The sequence below is a fragment of the Pantherophis guttatus genome, chromosome 10 (genome assembly GCF_059756535.1).
Source record: "Pantherophis guttatus breed Tessera chromosome 10, ASM5975653v1, whole genome shotgun sequence".
Classification (NCBI taxonomy): Eukaryota; Metazoa; Chordata; class Lepidosauria; order Squamata; family Colubridae; genus Pantherophis; species Pantherophis guttatus.
Window position 1 is genome coordinate 5,045,552 of NC_142072.1, and position 23,634 is coordinate 5,069,185.

A 23,634-nucleotide genomic window follows, 5' to 3' on the forward strand; every position below is an offset into this window, starting at 1 on the left:
CGTTCAAAGAACAGCAACTGGGCCCCACTACAAGGCTGGAGCAAGAGAGAAAGGTCAGCTCGTCCTCTTCTCCTTAGCTTTCCCACCGTGTGTCCACCAAGGAGTGCTGAAAATAGAATAGAATAGAATAGAATAGAATAGAATAGAATAGAATAGAATAGAATAGAATAGAATAGAATAGAATTCTTTATTGGCCAACTGTGATTGGACACACAAGGAATTTGTCTTTGGTGCATATGCTCTCAGTGTAAAAGAAAATATATATATTCATCAAGAATCATAAGATACGACTGTGATAGTCATAGGATACTAAATAAGCAATCAAATCATACTAGAAAACAATAAAAACAATATAAGTTGTAGAGATACAAGCAACATGGATATAGCCATAAGTGGGAAGAGATAGGTTCTTGTAAGGATGAGAAGAAGAATAGTAAAACAGTCTTAATTTGACAGTGTTGAGGGAATTATTTGTTTAGCAGAGTGATGGCATTCGGGGAAAAACTGTTCTTGTGTCTATTTGTTCTGGTGTGCAGTGCCCTATAGCGTCGTTTTGAGGGTAGTAGTTGAAACAATTTATGTCCAGGATGCGAGGGGTCTGTAAATATTTTCCCAGCCCTCTTTTTGACTCGTGCAGTATACAGGTCCTCCATGGAAGGCAGGTTGGTAGGAATTGTTTTTTTCTGCAGTTCTAATTATCCTCTGAAGTCTGCGTCTGTCTTGTTGGGTTGCAGAGCCAAACCAGACAGTGATGGAGGTGCAGATGACAGACTCAATAATTCCTCTGTAGAACTGGATCATCAGCTGATGATGGGGAGTGATGGGGAAAAGAACTTTAGGTGTGATTCTGGACAGCCACTTGTCTGAAATGGGATCTCCTGCTTGAGCAGGGGGTTGGACCAGATGACCTTCAAAGTCCCTTCCAATTCTATTATTCTATGTTCTTTTCTCTCATCAGCCTTCAAATTTGGCCCAAATTCTTTAAGTAGTTCTGGAGCTTATTGGGAGTCAAGAAGATCCAAGGATCCCCCATTTGCACACCTGAGGGATATCCGACTCTCTTCTGTGTTTGCAATGTGATCCGAACAGGTCATAACTCCTGAGATCATGAATAAGAAGGTCCTTGGTCTGAAAAGAGACGCAATATTCCCTCTTTTCCAACAACTAACTCACACCTCACAATCTATAAAGATAAGAGTCAGTTTGATGTACGGGTTAAGGAGATGGCCTAGAAACTGGGAGACTGTGAGTTCTAGTCTCTCAACTTACGCATGAAAGCTAGCTGGATGAATTTGAGCTAGTCTCCAGGAGACTATGAGTTCTAGTCCTGACTTAGGCATGAAAGGCAGCTGGAAGACTTAGGGCCAATCACTAGGCGACTGTGAGTTCTAGTCCCGCCTTAGGTATGAAAGCCTATTGGGTGATTTGGGGCCAATCACCAAGAGACTGTGAGTTCTAGTCCCACCTTAGGCATGAAAGGCAGCTGCAGAACTTAAGGCCAATCACTAGACGACTGTGAGTTCTAGTCCCGCCTTAGGCATGAAAGGCAGCTGGGGGACTTAGGGCCAATCACTAGGCGACTGTGAGTTCTAGTCCCGCCCTAGGTATGAAAGCCTGTTGGGTGATTTGGGGCCAATCACCAAGAGACCTTGAGTTCTAGTCCCGCCTTAGGCATGAAAGGCAGCTGGAGGACTTAGGGCCAATCACTAGGCGACTGTGAGTCCTAGTCCCACCTTAGGTATGAAAGCCTATTAGGTGACTTTGGGTGACCAGTCACTCTCCTTCACCCCAGGCCACCTTGGATTGTTGTTGTTTGGGAAAAGAGGCGGCGGAAGGAGTGTCAGATATGTTTGCCGCCTTGAGTTACTTATAAAGTAATAAAGGCAGGATGAAATTCAAACAAACAAGCAAATAAATAAACATAAACAAGCAGGGAAGGGGAGAAAGATTTTGTGCAGGGAAAACAATCCTATTCAGCCTCTTCTTTTATCCTACAGTGTTTGGTGCGCTCTCATCCTTGGTCCCTGTGGTTATTCTTTTTTTCTTTTTTTTTTTTAGAATTTTTTAAAGCGATCATCCTGTCCTCCCAGGGGCTTTTTAGATTGGACTAGGCTCTGCAAATTTTCTTTTCTTTCTAAAGGTTCGTGAGCCTTCTGCATATAGTGCCTCGGGCCAGTCTCTGCCTACAGCTTGGAAATTTGGGGCTCCCGTTTTCAGGTGCTGCTTAACGGAATATTTAAATGCCAAGTTCTCCCTCATTGACTTGCATGAATGTCATTCATATTCACAGCACATTTGGGGGGAAAAAAATTATTTGCATCTAAGCTCAAACAGCAATAGTCCCAGTCGAATGCCTTCCCCACACCCACACCGGTCGCCCTCCTTCTGGCAGGTTAACAACCTTGAATGTTTTCTTAAGTGCATGTAAACAAGGTTACAAAAAATAATAAAATAAAAAGGAAGAATAAAAGGATTTATGGAGCAAATCTAAATACTCCAACCTTCTAATTGCTGAATAATCCTGTGTGTGTGTGTGTGTGTGTGTGTGTGTGTGTGTGTGTGTGTGAGAGAGAGAGAGAGAGAGAGAGAGAGAGAGAGAGAGAGAGAGAGAGAGAGAGAGAGAGAGAGAGAGAAACCACTTACACATCACAAAATCTCCAGAACCGTAATGTCTACAAACTTAAAATTTGACACGTATGTTCCTCTTGGCTTCTAGGTGCTCACTAAGAAAGGATTTTTCGAAATGACCATCACAGCATTAGTATTTCCTATATTATTATTAACACGCTCTGATGTTAAGGAGTTCTATTCCCCCTCCCCACCTGAAAAGAAATCTGTTCCAAATGCAAAACACAAGCAGAGGAGAGGAGTTTCAGTTTTACTTTCACAGCAGCAAGCAGGGGATAGGATAGGGGAGGCTTCTGTGGGGCAAGACTGAGGGAGAGAAGGGGATAGGATAGGGGAGGCTTCTGTGGGGCAAGACTGAGGGAGGGAAGGGGAGAGGAGAGGCTGATCATAACTTTTTTTAAAAAAAAAATCACTTTACAATGGGTAAACAACTCTTCGGCTTTATCTTGTCTTTATTGTAATTTAAATTGTAGTTTTTAATGGTGTTTTTATGCCGTCTTTAATTATGTACACCACCCAGAGACACGGCATGGCTATATAAATGTAATAAATTAATTCCCAGAATTCCTCAGCCAGCATAGCGGCTGGAGAATTGGGTGAGCTGAAGTTCATATATCTTAAAATTGCCAAGGTTAAAATATACTGCTCCAGATTGTAGCTTGATGCAATATGTGACTATCCACTCAGACAGTTCTAGATTTAATCCCAGGAGCTGCAAGCAGGTTTGAAAAGGCTGCCTGCCTCAAATCCAGTGTAGCCATTACTGGCCAGTATGGGCAGCACTGGGATCAGACAGACCTAAAGAAACATCTTCAGTTGAGCATTTTCTTGATTCGTGCAATTTTTTTTTCTTTAATAAATTTTCAAGAGGGAAAGAGTGCGCAGTTTCGAATGCAGGTAGTCCTGGAAAACCATTCCTTGAGCGACTGTTTGAAATTACAAAGACCCTGAAAAAAAAGCCACTTGCCAGCAGTTGTGACCGTCACAACATTCCTCACAGTCACATGATCAAAGCACGTATTTAAAAAATGGCAGCATTCTGGGGTCATGTGACCGCCCGTTTGCAACCTTAGCAGCCAATCCGCTTCCCCCAAGCAAAGTCAATGAAGGGAAGCTGGATTCACTTAACAACCACATTATTCACTTAACAACTGTGGTGATTCGCTGAACAACTGTGCTAAACAAAGGTCATAAAATACGGGGCGGAACCCACCTAATTCTGCCTTGCTTAGCAATGGAAATTTCGGTCCCAATTATGGGTCATAAATCGAGAACTATCTGTACTTCCTATGAAGATTCTCAACATTTTCTTTCTTCTTTCTTTTCTTTCTTTCTTTCTTTCTTTCTTTCTTCTTTCTTTCTCTCTCTCTCTCTCTTTCTTTCTTCCTTCCTTCCTTTCTTCATTTCCTTCCTCCCTTCATGAGATTTGTGTCCCACCCATGGTCATAAGTCAGGAACTATCTTTACTTCCTGTGAAGGTTCTCAAGATTTTCTTCCTTCCTTCCTTCCTTCCTTCCTTCCTTCCTTCCTTCATTCCTTCATTCCTTCATTCCTTCATTCATTCATGAGATTTATGTCCCACCCATGGTCATAAGTCAGGAACTATCTTTACTTCCTGTGAAAGTTCTCGAGATTTATTTATTTGTTTATTATTTATTTATTTATGAGATTTTGCTTGCTGCCCATCTCGTCGACAGGCAAGACTACAGGTAGTTCTTGACTTACGACCCCAAATTGAGCCCAAAATTTCTGTGGCTAAGCAAGACAGTTGAGTTTTTGCCTCATTTTAGGACCTTTCTTGCCACAGACGTTAAGCGAATCCCTGCTGTTGTTAAATTAGTTAGGTGAATCCGGCTTCCCCATTATTGACTTTGCTGGTCAGAAGGTTGCCCAGGGGGGATCTTGGAGTGACCCCAGAAGACTGCCAACCGTCATAAATGTGAGTCAGTGGCAGAGCATCTGAATTCTGATCACATGACCCGGGGATGCTGCAACAGTCATGTGAAAAAAGTCACTTTTATTCAATGCTGTTGTAACTTTGGTCACTAAATGAATGGCTGGAAGCCAAGGACGATCTCAGTGTGAAAAATGAGCTACCTGTATCCAGTTCAAAGGACCCCAGGCCAGTGGGGAAATCTGAACCGGTTTTCCAGTTGAAAATGCTTTAAAAAGTAAAAAAAAAAATGTTCTGATGATTGCACATTGTTCATCTGATCTTCGGAATTTTTTTAAAAAAAATTTTTTTACTACCGGTTCGGTGAACCAGTAGCATTTTTTACTAGCAGTTCAGAGAACCAGTAGCATTTTTTACTAGCAGTTCAGAGAACCAGTAGCATTTATTACTAGCAGTTCGGAGAACCAGTAGCATTTTTTACTAGCAGTTCGGAGAACCAGTAGCATTTTTTACTAGCAGTTCGGAGAACCAGTAGCATTTTTTACTAGCAGTTCGGAGAACCAGTAGCATTTTTTACTAGCAGTTCGGAGAACCAGTAGCATTTTTTACTAGCAGTTCGGAGAACCAGTAGCATTTTTTACTACCGGTTCAGGCAAACCGGCCCAAACTGGAAGCATTTCACCCCTGCTCCAGGCCTTTATTAGCTGGCTAAAAGGAAGAGCAGGTGGGAAGGGGAAATTTGCCATTTTTTTTTCCCTACCAGGCCTGCTATGTCTCCAGAAGCTGCCTCGCAAAAATAAAATAAATAAACCAACAGGTGTTCTTCATACCAGCAGGACACTGGCAGGGATGAGTAAAATATTAAATTTAACTCTTTGCCTATCTACAGGTATTAAAATATGGAAGAATCCCGCTGAGGGAAAAGAGAAACAACTCCACTGGGTGTTAAACAGACATTGCGGCAGCTGTAGAATTGCGTACTCTACCTGCCATCGTGTTTTGAACACAATGCAGTGACAGACAGGCAGTCCTCAACTTACGACTGGTTGCTTAGTGACCGGAGTGACAACGGATCCCAAAAAAAGAGGCTTGCGGATTCAAGGATCCAAACAGCTGCCCTCATTTCCACCACCACCCCACCACCCTGACTGCATTTTGGCAACTTGGCCTGCGTTTACAACCGGTTGCAGCATCCTACAGTCACAAAACCACAATTTACACAATTTTACCATAAAAACCAGCATTTGTTTCTGGTTTCTAGCAAAAAAAAAAAAATCAATGTCCTATATAGTGAACCATGAGTTTGCTTAATGAAAAGGATCGTAAAAATGGAAGTGGTCGTATGGTGATCTGCTTAATAACTGAAACTGTGGGCTCAATTATGGTCGTACGTTGAGGACTACCTGGAGAAAGAAGGTTGGGGCAGGGGATGTACAGGTAATCCTCAATTTACACTTCATTTAGTAACCATTCGAAGTTACGACGTCACTGAAAAAAGTAACTTTGGAGTGTTGCAGCATTCCCACAGTCACATGATCAACGCTTGGCAACTCACTCATATTTATGACAGTTGCAACGTCCCGGGATCAAGTGATCCCCTTTTTGCAACCTTCTGATAAGTGAAGTCAAATGGGGATGCCAAATTCACTTAACAACCATGTTGCTAATTTCTGCAGCGATTCACTTAACAACTGGGGCGGGAAAGGTCGTAAAATGGGGCAACATTCATTTAACCACTGTCTCAGTTAGCAACCATGCTGGGCTCGATTGTCGTCGTAATTCGAGAACTACCTGTATTATCCCAGATTTTGCCTGCAAGTTGAAAATGTGAGATGTTCTTCCGACGTTTTGTCACAAGGCCAGCCACATTTTCATCCGTATCTCCGACTTTCTGATGAAACTTTTCCGCGGCCCTCCAAAACAGTGCATAAAACACTGGATAATTCATTGTCCTCACACAACCTTGCAAATCCATTGCTAACCCCCCTCCCCCCCCTTTTAAGTATTCTAGGTTCGTGAAACAGAAGGAGTCCACAAGGCTATATATGGAACAAAACTTAGCCATCTCCACTTTTCGGCTCCAATTTACACATTCCGCAAAAAGTGAAGATTTAAACGGCACCCTTGAAAGCGGCAGGAAAAGGCCTGAGCGGCTAAACATTTCTTTATTTCTTGCATTTATTCATTTGTGCCCTGCGTTTGTTATTTTTACAAATCACTCAAAGCGGTGAACATATATTCTTTTTCCTGCTCTGTATTGATTCTACAGAGACCTAGTGTGTCGTTCTGTTTTCTAATTGTCTCTTGCCCAAGAAATATTTGATAGGCTGAAAGTTATGCTACCGTGTTTCCCCGTAAATAAAACCGGGTCTTATATTAATTTTTACTCCAAAAGACGCATTAGGGCTTATTTTCTGGTTAGGTCTTATTTTGGGGAAAAGACGGTACTAAATGCACCCATCTAGCTGACAATCTTAACTGGGGCTTATTTTGGGGATAGGGCTTATATTACGAGCATCCTGAAAAATCACTCTAGGACTTATTTTCCGGTTGGGTCTTATTTTCGGGGATACAGGATAATATGGCTAAATACCATACCCTCCTCCTCCTTTTTCCCTACACACAATAGCCACCCTGTGAGATGGGTTGGACTGAGATAGAGTGACTGGCCCAAAGTCACCCAGTCAGCTTCCCTGCCTAAAGTGGGACTAGAACTCCCAGTCTCCTGGAGACCAGCCAAAATCACCCAGCCAGTTTTTGTGCCTAAAATGGGACTAGAACTCCCTGTCTCTTAATGATTGTTCCAAGCCACCAAGGTGGAACTAGAATTCCCAATCTCCTGGAGACTGGCCAAAGTCAGTTTTTCTACCCAAAGCAGGACTAGAACTCCCAGTCTACTAGTGATTGGTCCAAAGTCACCAAGCTGGTTTTCATTCCCAAGGCAGAACTAGAAATCCCAATCTCCTGGAGACTGGCCAAAGTCACCCAGACAGCTTTTGTGCCTAACATGGGACTGGAACTCCCAGTCTCCTAGTGATTGGGCCAAAGTCACCAAGCTGGTATTCATTCCCAAGGCGGAACTAGAACTCCCAATCTCCTGGAGACTGGCCAAAGTCAGTTCTTGTACCCAAAGCAGGACTAGAATTCCCAGTCTATTAGTGATTGGTCCAAAGTCGCCAAGCTGGTTTTCATTCCCAAGGCGGAACTAGAACTCCCAGTCTCCTGGAGACTGGCCAAAGTCACTCAGCCAGCTTTTGTGCCTAACATGGGACTGGAACTCCCAGTCTCGTGGTGATTGGTCCAAAGTCATCAAGCCGGTTTTCATGCATAAGGCAGGACTAGAGCTCCCAGTCTCCTAGTTTCTAGGCCAGCAGCTTAACCACTTAACATTCACCCACCTTTTAAAAAATGAATTCTGCCCACCCACCCCTTTTTTATTTTAAAGCCAGTGTGTCAGATCAAAGGATCCCATTCAATGTCCTGAGGGGTCTTTCTTTCTTCCCACATTGCACAGAGGCATAATCAAATGTGCAAACCTCCCTTCCTCCTTCCCACCCCCTTGCAAACTTGGGAGAGTGAAACGATGCAAATTCGCACTCTACGCTTTTACTACCGGAAAAGAAATGTAACCCAGCCTACATGTATGACGCACAAATACACCCAAAGCACAGAGATTTAATTCAGGCCTTGCTTGCAAGTAATCAAGAGATTTTTCCCCCCCATTCAGGATGGCTGTAACCCAAGGAACAGCCCCTCCGTGGAGGCAGGCGGTGAAACCGAGCAAAAAATTAAAAATAAAGAAAGCAAGGAGCTGCTGCTATTTAACATGAGTAGGTGGGAATGAATTAACATTCTTTGACATGTTTGTTTTCTATTTATAATACACTCTTTGTGGTGCGCCTCCTTGCCTCCGCCAAGCCTTCCTGGTCTGAATTTATCTGACAGTTCGACGGTATTATCGGTACTTTCGGCGTATCAAATGCTTCCCGAGCAAAGAGACAATTAGAAAAACAGAATGGCACGCTCAGCCCCTGTGGAATCGATACAGAGCAGGGGAGGGGGACAAAAAAAATATGAGAATGAAAAGATAATAAAGCTTAACAGTTTCCCCCCCCCCACTCCATCCTACCCCCTTTTCCAACTGCCCGGGGAGCCTAGAACAGTCCCCCCCCCATCTGCTCGATGTCTGGCAGTGTCCCCAAGGAGAGCTTTTTCCCAAAAAAAAAAAAAAAGCCGAAACCAAAATAGCTGATTTCATCCTGAGACCTTCAGAGGCAGGGCAAAAGGTTCCTTAAATCCGTTCCTTCTTGTACAATGAGCTGATGGAACAGTTCCAGCCTCTAAAGCTTTGGTACACGGTGAGGAAGCAACTGAGGACGCCGGGAGGACTTCAGGGGGGGGGGCACTTCACGTAGGCCAAGGATTCTGCCTTGGCCACACACACACACATACAGACACATGCAAAAAAACCAGCAAAATGGACTTTCTTGGATTCACACAGGCAGGGATGGACCAACGTGATTTTTTAAAAAAAATTCTATGATTTCTTTTTAATTGAAGAAATGTTTGACAAGATAAAAACAAGGCGAGGGTTAGGAGGAAACAAAATAGGGAAGAATTATAGATATGGAAGAAAATAAAAGGGATAGGAAAAGGATGAGAAGGAGGGGAGGGGGAGGGGGAGGAGGGGAAGGAAAAAAGGACAAGGAGGGGGGAAGGAAAAGAGAAGGAGTAAAAGAGGAGGAGGAGTGGGGGAAGGAAAAGAAGAAGAGGAGGAGGAGGAAGAAGAAGAGGAGGAGGAAAAGGAGGAGGAGGAGGGAAGGAAAAGAGGAGGAGGAGGAGGGGAGAAGGGGAAGGAAAGGAGGAGGAGGAGGAAGAAGAGGAGGAGAGGAGGAGGAAAAGGAGGAGGAGGAGGAAAAGGAGGAGGAGAAGGGGAAGGAAAAGAGGAGGAGGAGGAGGAGGAGGAGGAGGAAGAGTAGTCCTCAGCTTACAACCATTCGCTTAGCAATCGTTCAACATGACAACGGAAAACGGGGGGGGGGGAAAGCGGACTTATGACCAAACGGAGCAAAACTCACTTAACGCATGTTTCACTTAGCAAAACATAAATTCTGGGGCTCCGTTGTGGTCGTAACTTAAGGACTACCCATATTGCAGAACCTTCAATCGCCTCTGGATTTGCCAGCTACAGAAGGAAAATACCGATAATTTAACCCCGGTGCCCAGCAGATTCAACTCACCGACCAGCTTGTTTGAGGATGAGCAAACTAACAATGATGTGTACCTCAGTTCTGCCACCCTGTGGAGCAGCCATTGCCCATTCGATTGATTAGGAACTTGGATTATTCCTCCTGTCGTACATTTAGGACAGAACCTGTATTACAGCCCTTCTCCGTAGGAATCCCCGATTAGCTGCGGGCAAAGCCTTACTAAGAGTTTAATGGGATCAAAGAACTCCTGCCTACAAAGCCTACGATACCAGCAACAGGAAGGGTTGCTGAGATAATCAGCTTACCGAAACGCTGGTTATGCCAGCTGCCGTAGCCTTTTCCAGATCCAACTCGTAACTTTCTCGAGCAACGCAAGAGGCATGAAACTAACGGAGTAGTAACCAGTCTGCTGTGTGTAATCTGCGTCCACCTGGGGTTCAGCGCAGAGGTGGGTTTCAGCAGGTTCTGACCAGTTCTGGAGAACCGGTAGTGGAAATTTTGAGTAGTTCGGAGAACCGGGTAGTAAAAATTCTGACTGGCCCCGCCCCCATCTATTCTCTGCCTCCCGAGTCCCAGCTGATTGGGAGGAAATGGGGATTTTGCAGTAACCTTCCCCTGGATTGGGGAGGGAATGGGGATTTTGCAGTATCCTTCCCTGGAGTGGGGAGGGAATGGAGATTTTACAGTATCCTTCCCCTGCCATGCCAAGCCACGCCCACCAAGCCATGCCACGTCCACCAAGCCACACCCACAGAACCGGTAGTAAACATGTTTGAAACCTACCACTGGTTCAGCGAGGATGAAACCTTATCTAGGGTCGCTTTGGCAAGGCTGATCTCCCAAGGGAGCTTTTTGCAAGGGGCAACTGGACTTTGTTTTGCCTTGACGACATTTCGCTTCTCCATCCAAGAAGCTTCTTCACTTCCTCACTCAGAACTGAAGATGCTTCTTGGAGGAGAAGCGAAATCCCTTCAAGGAAAAACAAGAAATTTCAGTTGCCTTTGGAAAAAGCACCTTTGGGACAACTATGACCTGGATGATTGAGAATCTCTTTATCGATCGCCTTCACTCTTATTCTATGGAATATTCCTTCCTCAAAAGAGAGGGGTGCCCCCTTTCTCTTGGCTTCTCAAAAGGGGTTTAAACATGGTTCTGGGGCCTTGCATGGGGAGCCCAAAGAAGCACATCATACTAAGATTGATTGGTGCCCTCCCCACCGCTCCCCGCTTTGCCTTTGCAAAGTATTTTTTAACAGGGTTTAATTACAGCACTGATGATGTTAGCTAGTTGGGTCATAAAACGTCTTCAAGAAAACCACCAAGGTCAGAGAGCACACCAAGGACCCCGCAATTCAACCCTGAGCTACACATATTATCCTTTATAAAGTTTTCATTATTCCCTGAGCTACAAATATAAGGGGTTTAAACTATTCTTGCTTCCTTAAAAACGTCGATACTTTTTACTATTTTTAAATCTAAAATTTTAACTCTTTAACTTTTTAATTTTTATATACTACTTTGTATTACTTTGAATACAGAGTAAGGTGAACCTGAAGGCAATTCTTTCTGTAATGGCCACCACGTTTTGGAATATCTTGGCCCCCAAGATTTTCCTAGCACCTTCTTTATTAGCCTTCTGTAATAGTTACAGCGATTTTATTTGACTTTGCCTGTAGTATATAAAAATTAAAAAGTATATAAGTACTTTTATATAGTATTTTTATATACCACAGTTCATTTATATACTAAACAAACAACAGCTCATTTAGGGACCGTTCAAAGTTACAGCCGCACTGGAAAAAAGTGACTTGTGACCGTTTTTCACACTTACGACCGTTGCAGCATTCCCCCCATGGTCAGGTGATCAAAATTCAGATGCTTGGCAACTGACTCACATTTATGACACTTGCACTGTCCCCTGGTCGTGTGATCACGCAAAGTCAACAGGGAAGCCAGTTCCACTTAACAACGGTGCTTATTAATTTAACAGCTGCAGCAGTGACTCACTTAGCAACTGTGGCAAGAAAGGTTGTAAAATGGGGGCAAACTCGCTTAACAAATGTCTCACTTAACAACAGAAATGTTAATTATGGTCGTCCTTCTATTTTGTTTGATGGTTTACTGTACGCCACCCAGAAACGTGAAATTGAAATGAAGAATTCAATATAAATGCTAGCTGAGTAGCCGAGGATCTAGCAAGTCCGCTTAGCCAAGACGTCTGCTCTTTTTAATAGCCCAGATTCTCCCGACTCCCCCGAACGAAAAAGATACTCAAGGTGAAGGATCATTTGTAGCTCAACCGTCCTACAGGCATAAACCTATTTCTGAATTGTGCCACGGGGGAAAATTCCAGACAATCTAGTTAACAGGAACAAACCAGTGATAAAGCAGAACAAACATTTACTCAGTGCTGCACAAGACTAATACATTCTGATTGATGGCTGAGGGAGAATAAAAATATCGGGAAAAACATTTGGTACAGCTCATTATCCCCGAAGTCTTCCTTTTCTTAGTCCCTTGGACCCTTCAGATCACACCTGTCCACCATGAGCTCCATTCTGTCTTTAGATAATCCGGAGAGATGGTCACACACCCAAGTGTGTGCGAACTTCAAAAAATGGGGGGTTGGAATTGGGTTTTCTCCCATTTCTAATACGACACTCAAGATGGAGACCTGTAGCCTTCTAGAAATTACTCTCCTACAATTCCTAGTATCCTCCTTGGTCTAATAATTAAGGCACCAGGCTAGAAAGTGGGAGACGGTGAGTTTTAGTTTCGTTTTAGTTGTGAAAGCCAGCTGGGGGACTTTGGGCCAATCACCAATTGGCCCAAAGTCTCCCTACGCACGGTCACTCCCTACGCACGGTCACTCAGGCACTCGTCACCTCTCGTCTGGACTATTGTAACGCTCTCTACATGGGGCTCCCCTTGGGGTGCACCCAGAGGCTCCAACTGGTGCAGAATGCGGCCGCGCGGGGGATTATGGGAGCGACGGGGCGCTCCCATGTGACTCCTCTCCTGCGCGAGCTACATTGGCTCCTGGTGGACTTCCAGGTGCGTTTCAAGGTGTTGGTGATCACCTTTAAAGCGCTCCATGGCTTAGGGCCGGGGTATCTACGGGACCGCCTCCTGCCACCAATTACCTCCCACCGGCCAGTTCGCTCCCACAGAGAGGGCCTCCTCAGGGTGCCGTCAGCCAGACAATGTCGGCTGGCGACCCCCAGGGGGAGAGCCTTCTCTGTGGTAGCACCCACCTTCTGGAACAATCTACCCCCAGAGATACGAGTGATCCCAGACCTCCGGACTTTTCGTCGGGTCCTTAAAACCTATTTCTTTCAGTTAGCCGGGCTGTCCTGATTTTATGATTGGTTTTAAATAATTTTGATATGGTTTTAATTGGAATGTTTTAAATTAATGGGCCAAATTTATTTAATTATTTTAAATTTATTTTAACTTTTGTATATAAAATGTTTTATTTTTTGGCTGTTCACCGCCCTGAGTCCGAAAGGAGAAGGGCGGTATAGAAATTTGAATAAAGATAAAGATAAAAGAAAGACCAGCAGACAGTGAGTTCTAGACCCGCCTTAGCTGTGAAAGCCAGCTGGGTGACTTTGGACCAATGACCAGCAGGCAGAGAGTTCTAGACCCGCCTTAGCCATGAAAGCCAGCTGGGTGACTTAGGGCCAATCAGCAGCAGGCAGTGAGTTCTAGTCCCGCCTGAGCCGTGAAAGCCAGCTGAGTGACTTTGGACCAATGACCAGGAGACTGTGAGTTCTAGTCTCGCCTTGGTATGAAAGCTGGCTGGGTGACTTTAGGCCAGTCCTTCTCTCTCAGCCCAACCTACTTCACAGGATTGTTGTTGTGGGGGAAATAGGAGGAGGAAGGTGTGTTGAATATGTTTGCCGCCTTGAGATGTTTGTAAGAATGATAAAGACAGGATACAAAGTAAATAAATAAAATTAAAAATCCCTCTGTACAGCAATATTGGCTGGAGCTTCTGGGAGTTGCGGTAACATCTGGCAGGTTTTAGACTCCCGGCTTCTGCAATATCTAGTCACACTCAGTGCTTCTTCTACTCCACACCAGATTATATTTCCAGGGTAATGTACCATCCTATGTCACCGTTTTCCTTCTTAACAACACAGACAAATCCACAGACTGGGGTTGTTGTTTTTTTCATTTTTACAATAGGAGGAATGGTCCTAAAACAAAATAATACTACTGTATACAAACACATCGTGCCGCTTTTCCACAGAACCACAATTGTAGGAAGCAAATACGATATTTTAATTTTCTACCGGTATTATTTATCTACAACCCCATAAGTAACGTGGAAATGGAAGAATGCAATACTTATTTTCTCTCCCCAATACGCAAAATCAGGCGCGGGTTCTAAAATATCCTTGTTTGCTTCAAATGAACGGAAATGGTTTTGTTTCTGAAGTCTTTTCTTCTCTGGACCGAGGAGAAAGTTCTTTGTGCTTTGCTTTTTCCTTGAGGAGACGTCTGCTTTTAAAAAAATAAAGAGTGTGAACACGCAACCCTGTATGCCGTGGGGTTCTGGGTATCTGAGAAGACATCTCACCCCAATGGGACTAGCCCAGCCCGCTTATGCCAGCGGAAGAGGCCTGCTATGGATCCCGTCTGCTAAGGAATTCCGATAGGCAGATTCAAGGAGAAAAGCCATTTCCGCTGTGTGTTTTGCCCCAGCTACGGACCCCAAAGAACGCAGCACACACAAAGTCTGTTCAAACCTTAGTTTACTAAATAAACCAGATTTTTACAACAACGGCTGTTAATTAACTGCATTAACAGCCGCCAAGAATTCAAAGAATAATACTGAAAGCTTACTGTGGTCGGCAGAATGCCCAGAAGCAATTTGCAGGAAGCTGATAAGATAAGCAAGACAAGACAGGAAGGTATGTGAACGGAGTTGTTCCCTGCAAATTGCTTCAGTCGGCGTTCCTCCTTAAATAGGCTAAGGGAGTGGCTAATTAGCCCCAAGCCTTACTCTCGAGGAGACCTCCTCCTGAGGAGCCATTTCTGCCTTTTGGCAGCTCTGTGCGCCCGTGCATCGAGAAGAGGCTCCTCCTCTTCGTCCTCTTCACTTCACTTCGTCTTCACGCTTCTGGAGGTTCTGAAGGCCCTGGCTGAATCCCTGCCTCTGGCACCACATCTTCTCCATCCTCCTCATTGTCCGACTCGAGTGCCAGCTGCACAGGCTGCTGGCGCAGCACCACACCAGCCTCCTCGCTGTCGGAATCAGCTACTAGCTGCACCGGCCGCTGATGGGCCACAACACTATGGCCCCAGTCCTGTGGAATATCCCACCACTGGAAGCGAGAACTGCTCCCATCCTTTTTGTCTTCCCAAAAAGTTATTGAAATTTGGCTTTGCCACTGGGCCTGAGGCCCACCACTGGAGGTAAGAAGAAGGCCTCAACCCATGCCATCTGTCCCTTAGTCCTGGGTTGTTGTTTTTTTTCATGTACAGTGATATTTTGGTACTCAACTGCTTTAAAACTCGTTGAATTTGGTACTCGATGCATTTTGACACAAAAATTATGCCCCGGTACTCATTGTTTGTTTGGTACTCAATGCACAAGCTGGAACGTGTCAGTGTCGGCTGCCTTGTGACTCACTACATTATTCCTTATGGGGAAAATGTGTCTGGTACTGGTCGTTTTTGATACTCATCGTGCCTCCTGGAACCAATTAATGAGGAATCCCGAGGTACCACTGTAGTTTTAAATTTTTAACTAGAATTAAAATACTTTATTTGGCCAAGTATGATTAGACACACAAGGAATTTGTCTCTGGTGCAGAAGCTCCCAATGTACATGCAAAGCAACCAAAGTAATAATAGCCATAATATGATTCCAATAAAAGAAGGTAGTAATGAAGATGAGAAGAATAAAAATAATACTACAGCCATACAACAGTGTGGATAAATATATTTAGACATAGAACAATACTGGGAGGATTAGATGCTCAGAAGATTGAGCATCTAAATTGCATTATTTTAATATTTTAATTATTATTATTATTATTTTAATTTTGATTTATATGCCGCCCTTCTCCGGAGACTCAGGGCGGCTTACAATGCACTAAGCATTTGCCTTTTTATAAGCCGCCTTATAAGGGAGTCACCTTATAAGGGAGATTTGTGGCATAAAAATTTAATAAATAAAGTGCCTTCCTCCAACCTCCAAACAGATGTAAGTGCACTTCGGAGTAGAGAGCCCACCACACAAAAAATTTAATGTCCTAATTATTTCACTAAGTGCTTACTTAAACACGCATCGCCACTTCCTTACAGTCACTGCTGCCTGTTTTCATCCATTCTTCCGGCCTTCCACTACGGATTTTCTTTTGAAATCACAGCCCACAGTTGCCTTGGCTCTCCTCAAGTGCCGTGTAGGATATACTCCTTGCACAAAAGGAGAGTTTCTTGCTGCAAACTACACTCCAGCCTCAGTGGCTAAAGACGGCAGCCATCTCTTAGTCCTACTTTTCTTGGCTAATGCCTGAAGCTTGTTTCTAGAAAAAGAGTGAATTTCACACACATACACACACATACACACACACACACACACACCAGTTACAAAGACGCCCAACGGTCCCTTGGCGGATGCAGCGCCCCCATGCAGAAACCAAAATCAAAATGGCAGAAATGCTGCAAAGGTTCTTTAACTAGCTTGGTTCCTCCCCCATTCCCCACTCCCCAAATGGTGTGAAGCTGGCTTGAAAATGAGCCTCTGAGCTAAATGACACTTTTCAGAAGTGTAGATGGATGGCCCTGTAATCTCCCATCAGCCAGATCCTCTTTTGCCTTCTACTTTTCAAGCCATGACACCGCAAAGACACTAAACAACAACAACACCACACAGCCCAAAGGAATACAGCAACCTCCCCTTTCCCACTCCGGTTTCATTCTCCCGGAGAGCCTCGGGACAACTCTGACACCAAGGCCATGCTCAATCTGCTGGAACTGTCATACCAATTTGGTTCCTGACTTGGATCCCTCCATGTCTTCTCTATGGAGCTGTGTGTCCTCCCCGGCGGGATAGAGAGAGACTAATCCAAGCTAGCAAGAACACAGCTATAACCTTTCCCCCCTTCATCCAAAAACTGGTGGCCCCCCAACAGCTGCTCAGCTGGATGCCCTTGGGGTGTTGGGCTCAAAGGGAAAAGTGCACAACTTGATCTAGAGGTCAAGTCACCAGGAGAGAAATCAGGCAGCTGTGAGTTCTAGTCTCACCTTGGGCATGAAAGCTGACTGAGGGGCTTGGGCCAATCACCAAAAAATGGAAAGTTCTAGTCCCGCCTTAGCCATGAAAGCCAACTGGGTGGCTTTGGACCAATCCCTCTCTGTGTGGTGGGCCTAACCCACCTCACAGGGTTGTTGTTGTTGTGGAAAAACAGGAGGAGGAAGGTGTGGTGGATATGTTTGCCACCTTGAGTTATTTGTAAAAATGATAGATAGCCAGTTAGTTAGAGAGAGAGAGAGAGATGATAGATAGATATAGATGATAGATAGATGATAGATAGAGATAGATAAAGATAGATAGATAAAGATAGAGAGAGAGAGAGAGAGAGATGGTAGATGATAGATAATAGAGAGAAAGAGATGATAGATAGATGATAGATAGCTAGAGATAGATGATAGATAATAGATAGGTAGGTAGGTAGGTATAGATAGATGATAGATAGAGATAGATAGATGATAGAGAGAGAGAGATGATAGATAGATAGATAGATAGATAGATAGATAGATAGATAGATAGGTATAGATAGATAGATGATAAATAGAGATAGATAGATAGAGATAGATGAGAGAGAGAGATGATAGATGATAGATAATAGAGAGAGAGAGAGATGATAGATAGATGATAGATAGATAGAGATAGATAGATAAATGATAGATAGAGATAGATAGATAGATAGATAGATAGATAGATAGAGATAGATAGATAGATAGATAGATAGATAGATAGATAGATAGATAGATAGATAGAATTCCTGATGAGAAGGGAGCTGGCCAGCCACACACTGTAACAAGGCAACCTTCCAATTAAACCAGGAAGAGGGGATGGTGTGGGATGGTGTGAGAAATACTAAATGCCGGGAAAAGCCCGATGGCAGCTGAAGGAAATGTGGCTCTTCGTTTCCACCCACTATGGAACCTTTAAGTTACCCATCATTTTCGTTGGTCCAGTCACGGCCCTTAATTGGCTGTTTTACACCAGCTTAAAAAAAACCCCAGCCCTCGTAAGCGAAAGGGAAATGTTGTTCCACAAAGAAAACAAGGCATGCAGAAAACGGCTTTTTCCCCCGGAGAAAGGCCCCAGCCATCATCTCCCAGAGTCGGTCGGAAATCGCCTATTGTGGAGCAAATGTAACAGACATTGCAATGGACGGTGTAGCATCTTTCCCTCCCCCCCCCGCCGCCCCCCATGGAGGATCAGAGGAGAAGGAGATGGGCAACGAGGATGAAGGGCTGGTTCACAGCAAGGAAGTCACCCGCCGGATCCGACTAAGAGCCAGAGAGAGATGGAATTAGGATGATAAGAACAGAATGGTATCTGGAGGAGGTAATGGGAAAATAAACTAGCATGTTAGCCTACTGCAAGAACAGGTCCAGGGAAGGCATGGAAAGATAGCTTATCGAGTGGCGCGGCAAACATTCACCACTCAACGGAGGTGTAGATTTGGATGATGAGCTGCAGGATAACCAAATGTAGGACAGGACATGGTTCCTGCTGCCATGCTTTTAGCTATGCTTCAGAAAGGACATTGAGTCCCATTGTCCTAGCTAAGAGAAAACAGGAGATGGAAAAGCAGCAAGCTGCAGCAAGCAGCTAAGATTCCCTCTTCCAGAAATTTAATTTTTAATACAAAACCACAGCCCGGAGAATAGATAGATCCCTTCAGGCAGATTTGCAGGGTTCTAAAAGACCGGAGATTCTCTTTTGACAAGGCAGAATCAGATCGAGAGAATGGTTCAGGTGGAGGTTAGCTGACGGGGAAGCGGCCAGGTTGAAAAGAGATCTGGTAGCCGGGTGAGGGTTTGAGGTTTGTCCCCAAGAGGCTTGATCTTCATTTCCTAAGTCAGTTAGGGTAGAGATCCTGCTGAGTTCAACAGGCAGATAATCTGTTCAAAAGATCCCAGCAGGATTTCTGCAGGCAACATTTCCGAGAGGGAGATGCAGCTGTCATTATTCTTCAGTGAGAGATTGAAGAGAGCAACAAGTTGCACTCTGAGTGTTTGGAAAGGGAGTGGAAGAGTGTGTGTATTTGCGGGCATGCGTCTGTCTGTCTGTCCGTCCTTTCTGGGGCAGGAAGAAGAATTTCAAAGCAACAGTTCCAAGTTTTTTTTGTTCAATCGGAAACGCGGGAAGCAAAGGGAAAGGAGAAGAAAGAGTTTCAGGCTTAAGAGGAAAAAGAAGGAAGCAAAGACTAAGGTAAGAGTGCCCAACCTTGAAAATGTTAAGACCTGTGGACTTCAACTCCCAGAATTCTCCAGTCAGCCATGCTGGCTGGGGGATTCTGGGAGTTGAAGTCCACAAGTCTTAAAAGTTACCCAGGTTGGGCACGCCTGGAGTAGGGCAAAAGAGCTGAGAACAGGAAACATATCCAAAGCCCTACGGATCTAGAAATGCTATTACTGTATTACTGTTAGTAAAGCAATGGCAGAGTGGACTAAGGAACTCTGGGAGTTGAAGTCCACGCAACTTGAAGTTGCCCAACAGAAGAAACGCTGCCTTATATAGTGTGGCTCTGAAGACTGTCACAAATAACAGAATTTTCACCTATGGGAACATTGTTAGAAAGGTTTTAAGGACCTAAGAAAGAGTCCTATCAAATTTGCCTGAAGGGTCCCAAAAATCCTGTTTTTTTTAAATTTAAAAACATATCAACACTATGATTTTTGAAACGTCTATAAGCAGAATGTCACACCCTGAAGATCTCCAATATTTAGCTAGTATGAACCTTCCAAAAAAGGTATTTTTCAGGCCTCCATTCACAGAAGAACGCAAAACTAAGCATAGTTTATCATTCTAGAAGGATCCAAGGATTGCCTCTCTTATTTTTATTAAGCAAGTTAAGTTGGTGGCCATCTCTCCATCTTGTACACTTAGGCATTTGTGGGAAGGGGCGAGGGACATTCTGGACATCACAACTTCACTGATCCCATGGCATGAATCCTGTAATTTCCATCATTTCTAGCGGTTGTGCCTCGTGATTCTTGACGAGTGTATCTTGTCTTTTTATGTACACTGAGAGTGTATGTACCAAAGACAAATTCTTGTGTGTCCAATCACATTTGGCCAATAAAGAATTCTATTCTATTCTATTCTATTCTATTCTATTCTATTCTATTCTAGTCTAGTCTAGTCTAGTCTAGTCTAATCTAGTCTGGTCTAGTCTAGTCTAGTCTAGTCTAGTCTATTCATTTGTGTGATGGTATCCTAATATATGTGGTTAATCCTGGTTCATAGTCAATAGGTTCACGGAAGTAAATTCCTTGGCTTATCTAGGCAATGAGTGATCAAATCCTTCCCTTTAATTAATTAACTCGCAACCTTCTCATTTAGATTGATTGAATTAGCCCATTTTCTAATATTCTGAGAAACGGAGAACATCTTTTCTGTATCCAGTTTCTTCATGCATAATTGCACACATCTTTATCATGTCTTAAATAAGTGACAAATAAATAACAACTTTCCTAAGCAAAAAAGTTGCTTCGGGCCCTGAACAACATTCTGGTGGATTTGTTAATACAGAGACTTTCTTCTCAAGTCTGTTTAATCATGGTTTGCCAAATAAACCAGAACCGACTGGATTCCAAACAATACACAATCATATATTGTGGTTTAGAAACACAGTGATTGGACTCTTGCAATACACCAACATCAAACAACTTGCTGAAAGCTTTAATGGGATGAAGGAGACTCATCCCCAGAAGAGATGCCCAAGAGATACAAAAAATGGATAAGGGAAGCGGGAATTACACAGAAAAACAATCAAGTGTGGGGAGTTATTCTCCTATGCCAGGAGAAGGGGGGAAAAAGTTCTGGTGCTTTGGAACAAAAGTTTTGGAAGATGAATTCGCTCTTTCTTTCCCTACTAAAGCTTTCCAGATATATTAAGGACCAGCCAAGTGAAGCCGTAAAAGCAACACCCTCCTACCCACCCACCCACCCTCCCCAAATGCAGCTAGTAACTTATGTCAATTTGCTGAAGAGTAAGCAGGGCTGTGGGAGAGGTTGGGGAAAAAAAACCACAATAAAGAAAATAAGGATCTAAGAATTGCAAAAGAGCAAAGGGCCGGTAGATTTTTGAGGGGGGAGGAGGAGATATTTGAATGAAGACTGCTCCAGTAAGGGGTCTGTCTATTCTGCATTAAACTTGAGGCCTAAAAGCCTAAATCCAACAGCCCCGTTCCAAGCATCCCTTCTGAACCTCCACAGGAAATCCGATTTATATCCCCCATCTCAGTCCAGCATCTCAGAGCCTGCAACCTTTCTGACGACCAAGGTAGGCCAGTCAGAGGATGGAGGCCCAGTTCAGGCTGGTGGTGGTACAAAGGCCCCCCAAAAAGGCTTGGAGACACCAGAAGAGGCTGGCTAGAGCTCAGGCCAACCGGAGGTGGGGGGAAGAAGAGAATGGCTCCTTGGCCTTGATGGCGGAGCTGGAAGGCCAGGTGATGCAAGGGAAGAGACCTAAGGAGTCTTAGGGTGGAAGATGCCACGAAGCCGGTCGTTTTCAAAGCGATGGTGAGCCTTGTGGCTCTCAAGGATGCTCCTCCGCAGCTGCATCCCTGTGGGCAGCCGGGCTGGCAAGATCAGGAGGGGATGGGGGAAACCGAGGCACGGGTGGCCAGGCAAGACGGTGGCCAGGCCTAAAGGCACCTACCAGGCTATCCTTCCACCCTGCATTTTTCTCCCTGCAAGAAATCATTTTTCACTCACTGCCACCCACCCACCCCCCTCCCAGCGGGCCAGGGATTTTCCCCGTCATCCAGAATCGCTTCCTAAATCTGTGTGTGTGTGTGTCCCCCCACAATCCACAAGGAGGAAGTCAACCCTCACTTCCTTTCCATCCCCCCAACTCTCCCTCCCACCCACCCCCACCAACCCTACAAGCAAAAACCTCCCTTAATTTAAAGTGCACCTGTACAGGCTTTTCACATCATCCACGGGATTCAATAACCCTCATCCCCCACCACCACCACCACCACCCAGACGCTTCCACATCCTTCATCCCCCCCCATCATCCCCTCCCAACCCCCCCCCCAAGTTAAAGCAAAGTATTTCAGACTTACGGAATCCGTGAACTGCGCCTCCCCCCCCCAGCCTCCTTCTCCTGGCAACTCCTTTTCTTGAATGGGGGGGGAGAGAAGCCCCCTTTTCCTTCGCAGGTCGATCTGGAGGGGGGGAGGGTGAAGCCAACCGGTCCGTCTTGCCTCCGCCTTCTTGGGGGGGGTGTCTTTTTTTGGGGGGGAGGAGGGGGGGTTGTGCTTTCTCTGGAAAAGAAAGCGGTAGCGGGGGGGGGGCCTCCAGCCAGCACACTCACTCACTCACTCACTCCGGGGCGCGCGCGCGCGCGCACACAGACACACACACACAGACAGACACACACACGAGACCCACGCGCGGCCGCATCCGTGCAATTTCCTCTCTTCAATGGAGAATCCACGAAGAAGAAGAAGAAGAAGAAGAAGAAGAAATCCCGGCTCTTTCCTCCATCTGGAAAGTCCCCGACGCCGCAAGGCTTGGGAAAGGGGGTGAAGGATGTTGGCTGGAGGGGGGGGAGGGAGGAGGCTGGGGGAGAGGGAGAGGGAGATGGGAGGGAGGCTCGGAGCGGTTGCCGGCGGCTTTCTTTCTTTCTTTCCTTCCTTCCTTCCTTCCTTCCTTCCTTCCTTCCAGCCCCGCTTCCCGGCCGCTTAAGGGCCAAAGTCTGTGGGGCGCAGCGAGTTCTTGGGGGGGGGGGAGGCAGCGGTCGGGAAAGAGGAGGAGGAGGAGGAGGAGGAGGGAGGGGGGGCGCTAATCAGATGTCTCCGGAGTCAAAGCGCCACGAGCCCCCTCCGGTCCAGGGGAGGGGGGCAGAACTGTCCGTAAAAAAAAGGAAACTCCCCATGTCCGACGTTCCAGGATGCTGCATCGCTCCCTTTGCCTGGGAGGGGGGGGGACCCGGCAGCCGCCCCCCCCCCCTCGCCTCTCCCCTTGCCCTGAATGCAAGGCGGTCGCCTTTCTTCTTTCTTTCCCCCCCCCTTTTTTTTTCTCTCTCTTTCTCTCTCTCTTTCCTCCTGCTGGCGAGAGCAAATGTTGATCTTCTGCAAATTGGGTGGGGAGCGACGCAGCGCCCCCTCCCCTCCTCCTCCTCCTCCCCCTCTCTCTCCCTCCTTCTTTCCTTCCTTCTTTCCTTCCTTCTCTCTTTTCCTCCGCTCCCGCCGGCGGAGTCTTCCCGGGTCCTAGTCGATGGCGAAGCTGTTTTAATCCGCGGCTGCTCCACGTCGTCGGGCTCGCCCGGGAGCCGGTGGCGGGAAGGAAGGAAGGAAGGAAGGAAGGAAGGAAGGAAGGAAGGAAGGAAGGAAGGAAGGACGGACGGACGGGAGGCGAGGCGATCTCGCTCCGGTGGCCCCTCCCCTGCTTTGGTCCTTACTCCCCCATCATCCTCATCATCATCATCGAGCCGGGCGGGGGAGGAAGACGGAGGCTGCTGCGAAGACGGGCTGCCAAAACCGCAGCGGCAGCCCGAGCAGTCCTCGCTTTCCGACGCCCCGACACCACCATCCCCGGCCAGCTGCGTCCCCGGGGGAGAGGCCGGGAAGGGGGAGGGAGAGGGGCGCAAGCAGCCGAGGGAGGGTCCCTACCCGGGGAAGGAGGGAGGGGGAGAGG

At 45.7% G+C, this 23,634-nt stretch overlaps 1 protein-coding gene across 1 annotated transcript in view; it reads right to left on the minus strand.

Moving 5' to 3' along the window:
* Positions 1–22,498, minus strand: part of GRIK5 (glutamate ionotropic receptor kainate type subunit 5) — a 64,593-nt gene extending 42,095 nt beyond the window's left edge. Inside the window, exon 1 of the mRNA XM_060693853.2 lies at positions 22,059–22,498. The gene's annotated coding sequence lies outside the window, so the exon portion shown is untranslated. The remainder of the gene's footprint in view (positions 1–22,058) is intronic.
* Positions 22,499–23,634: the final 1,136 nt, after the last annotated feature.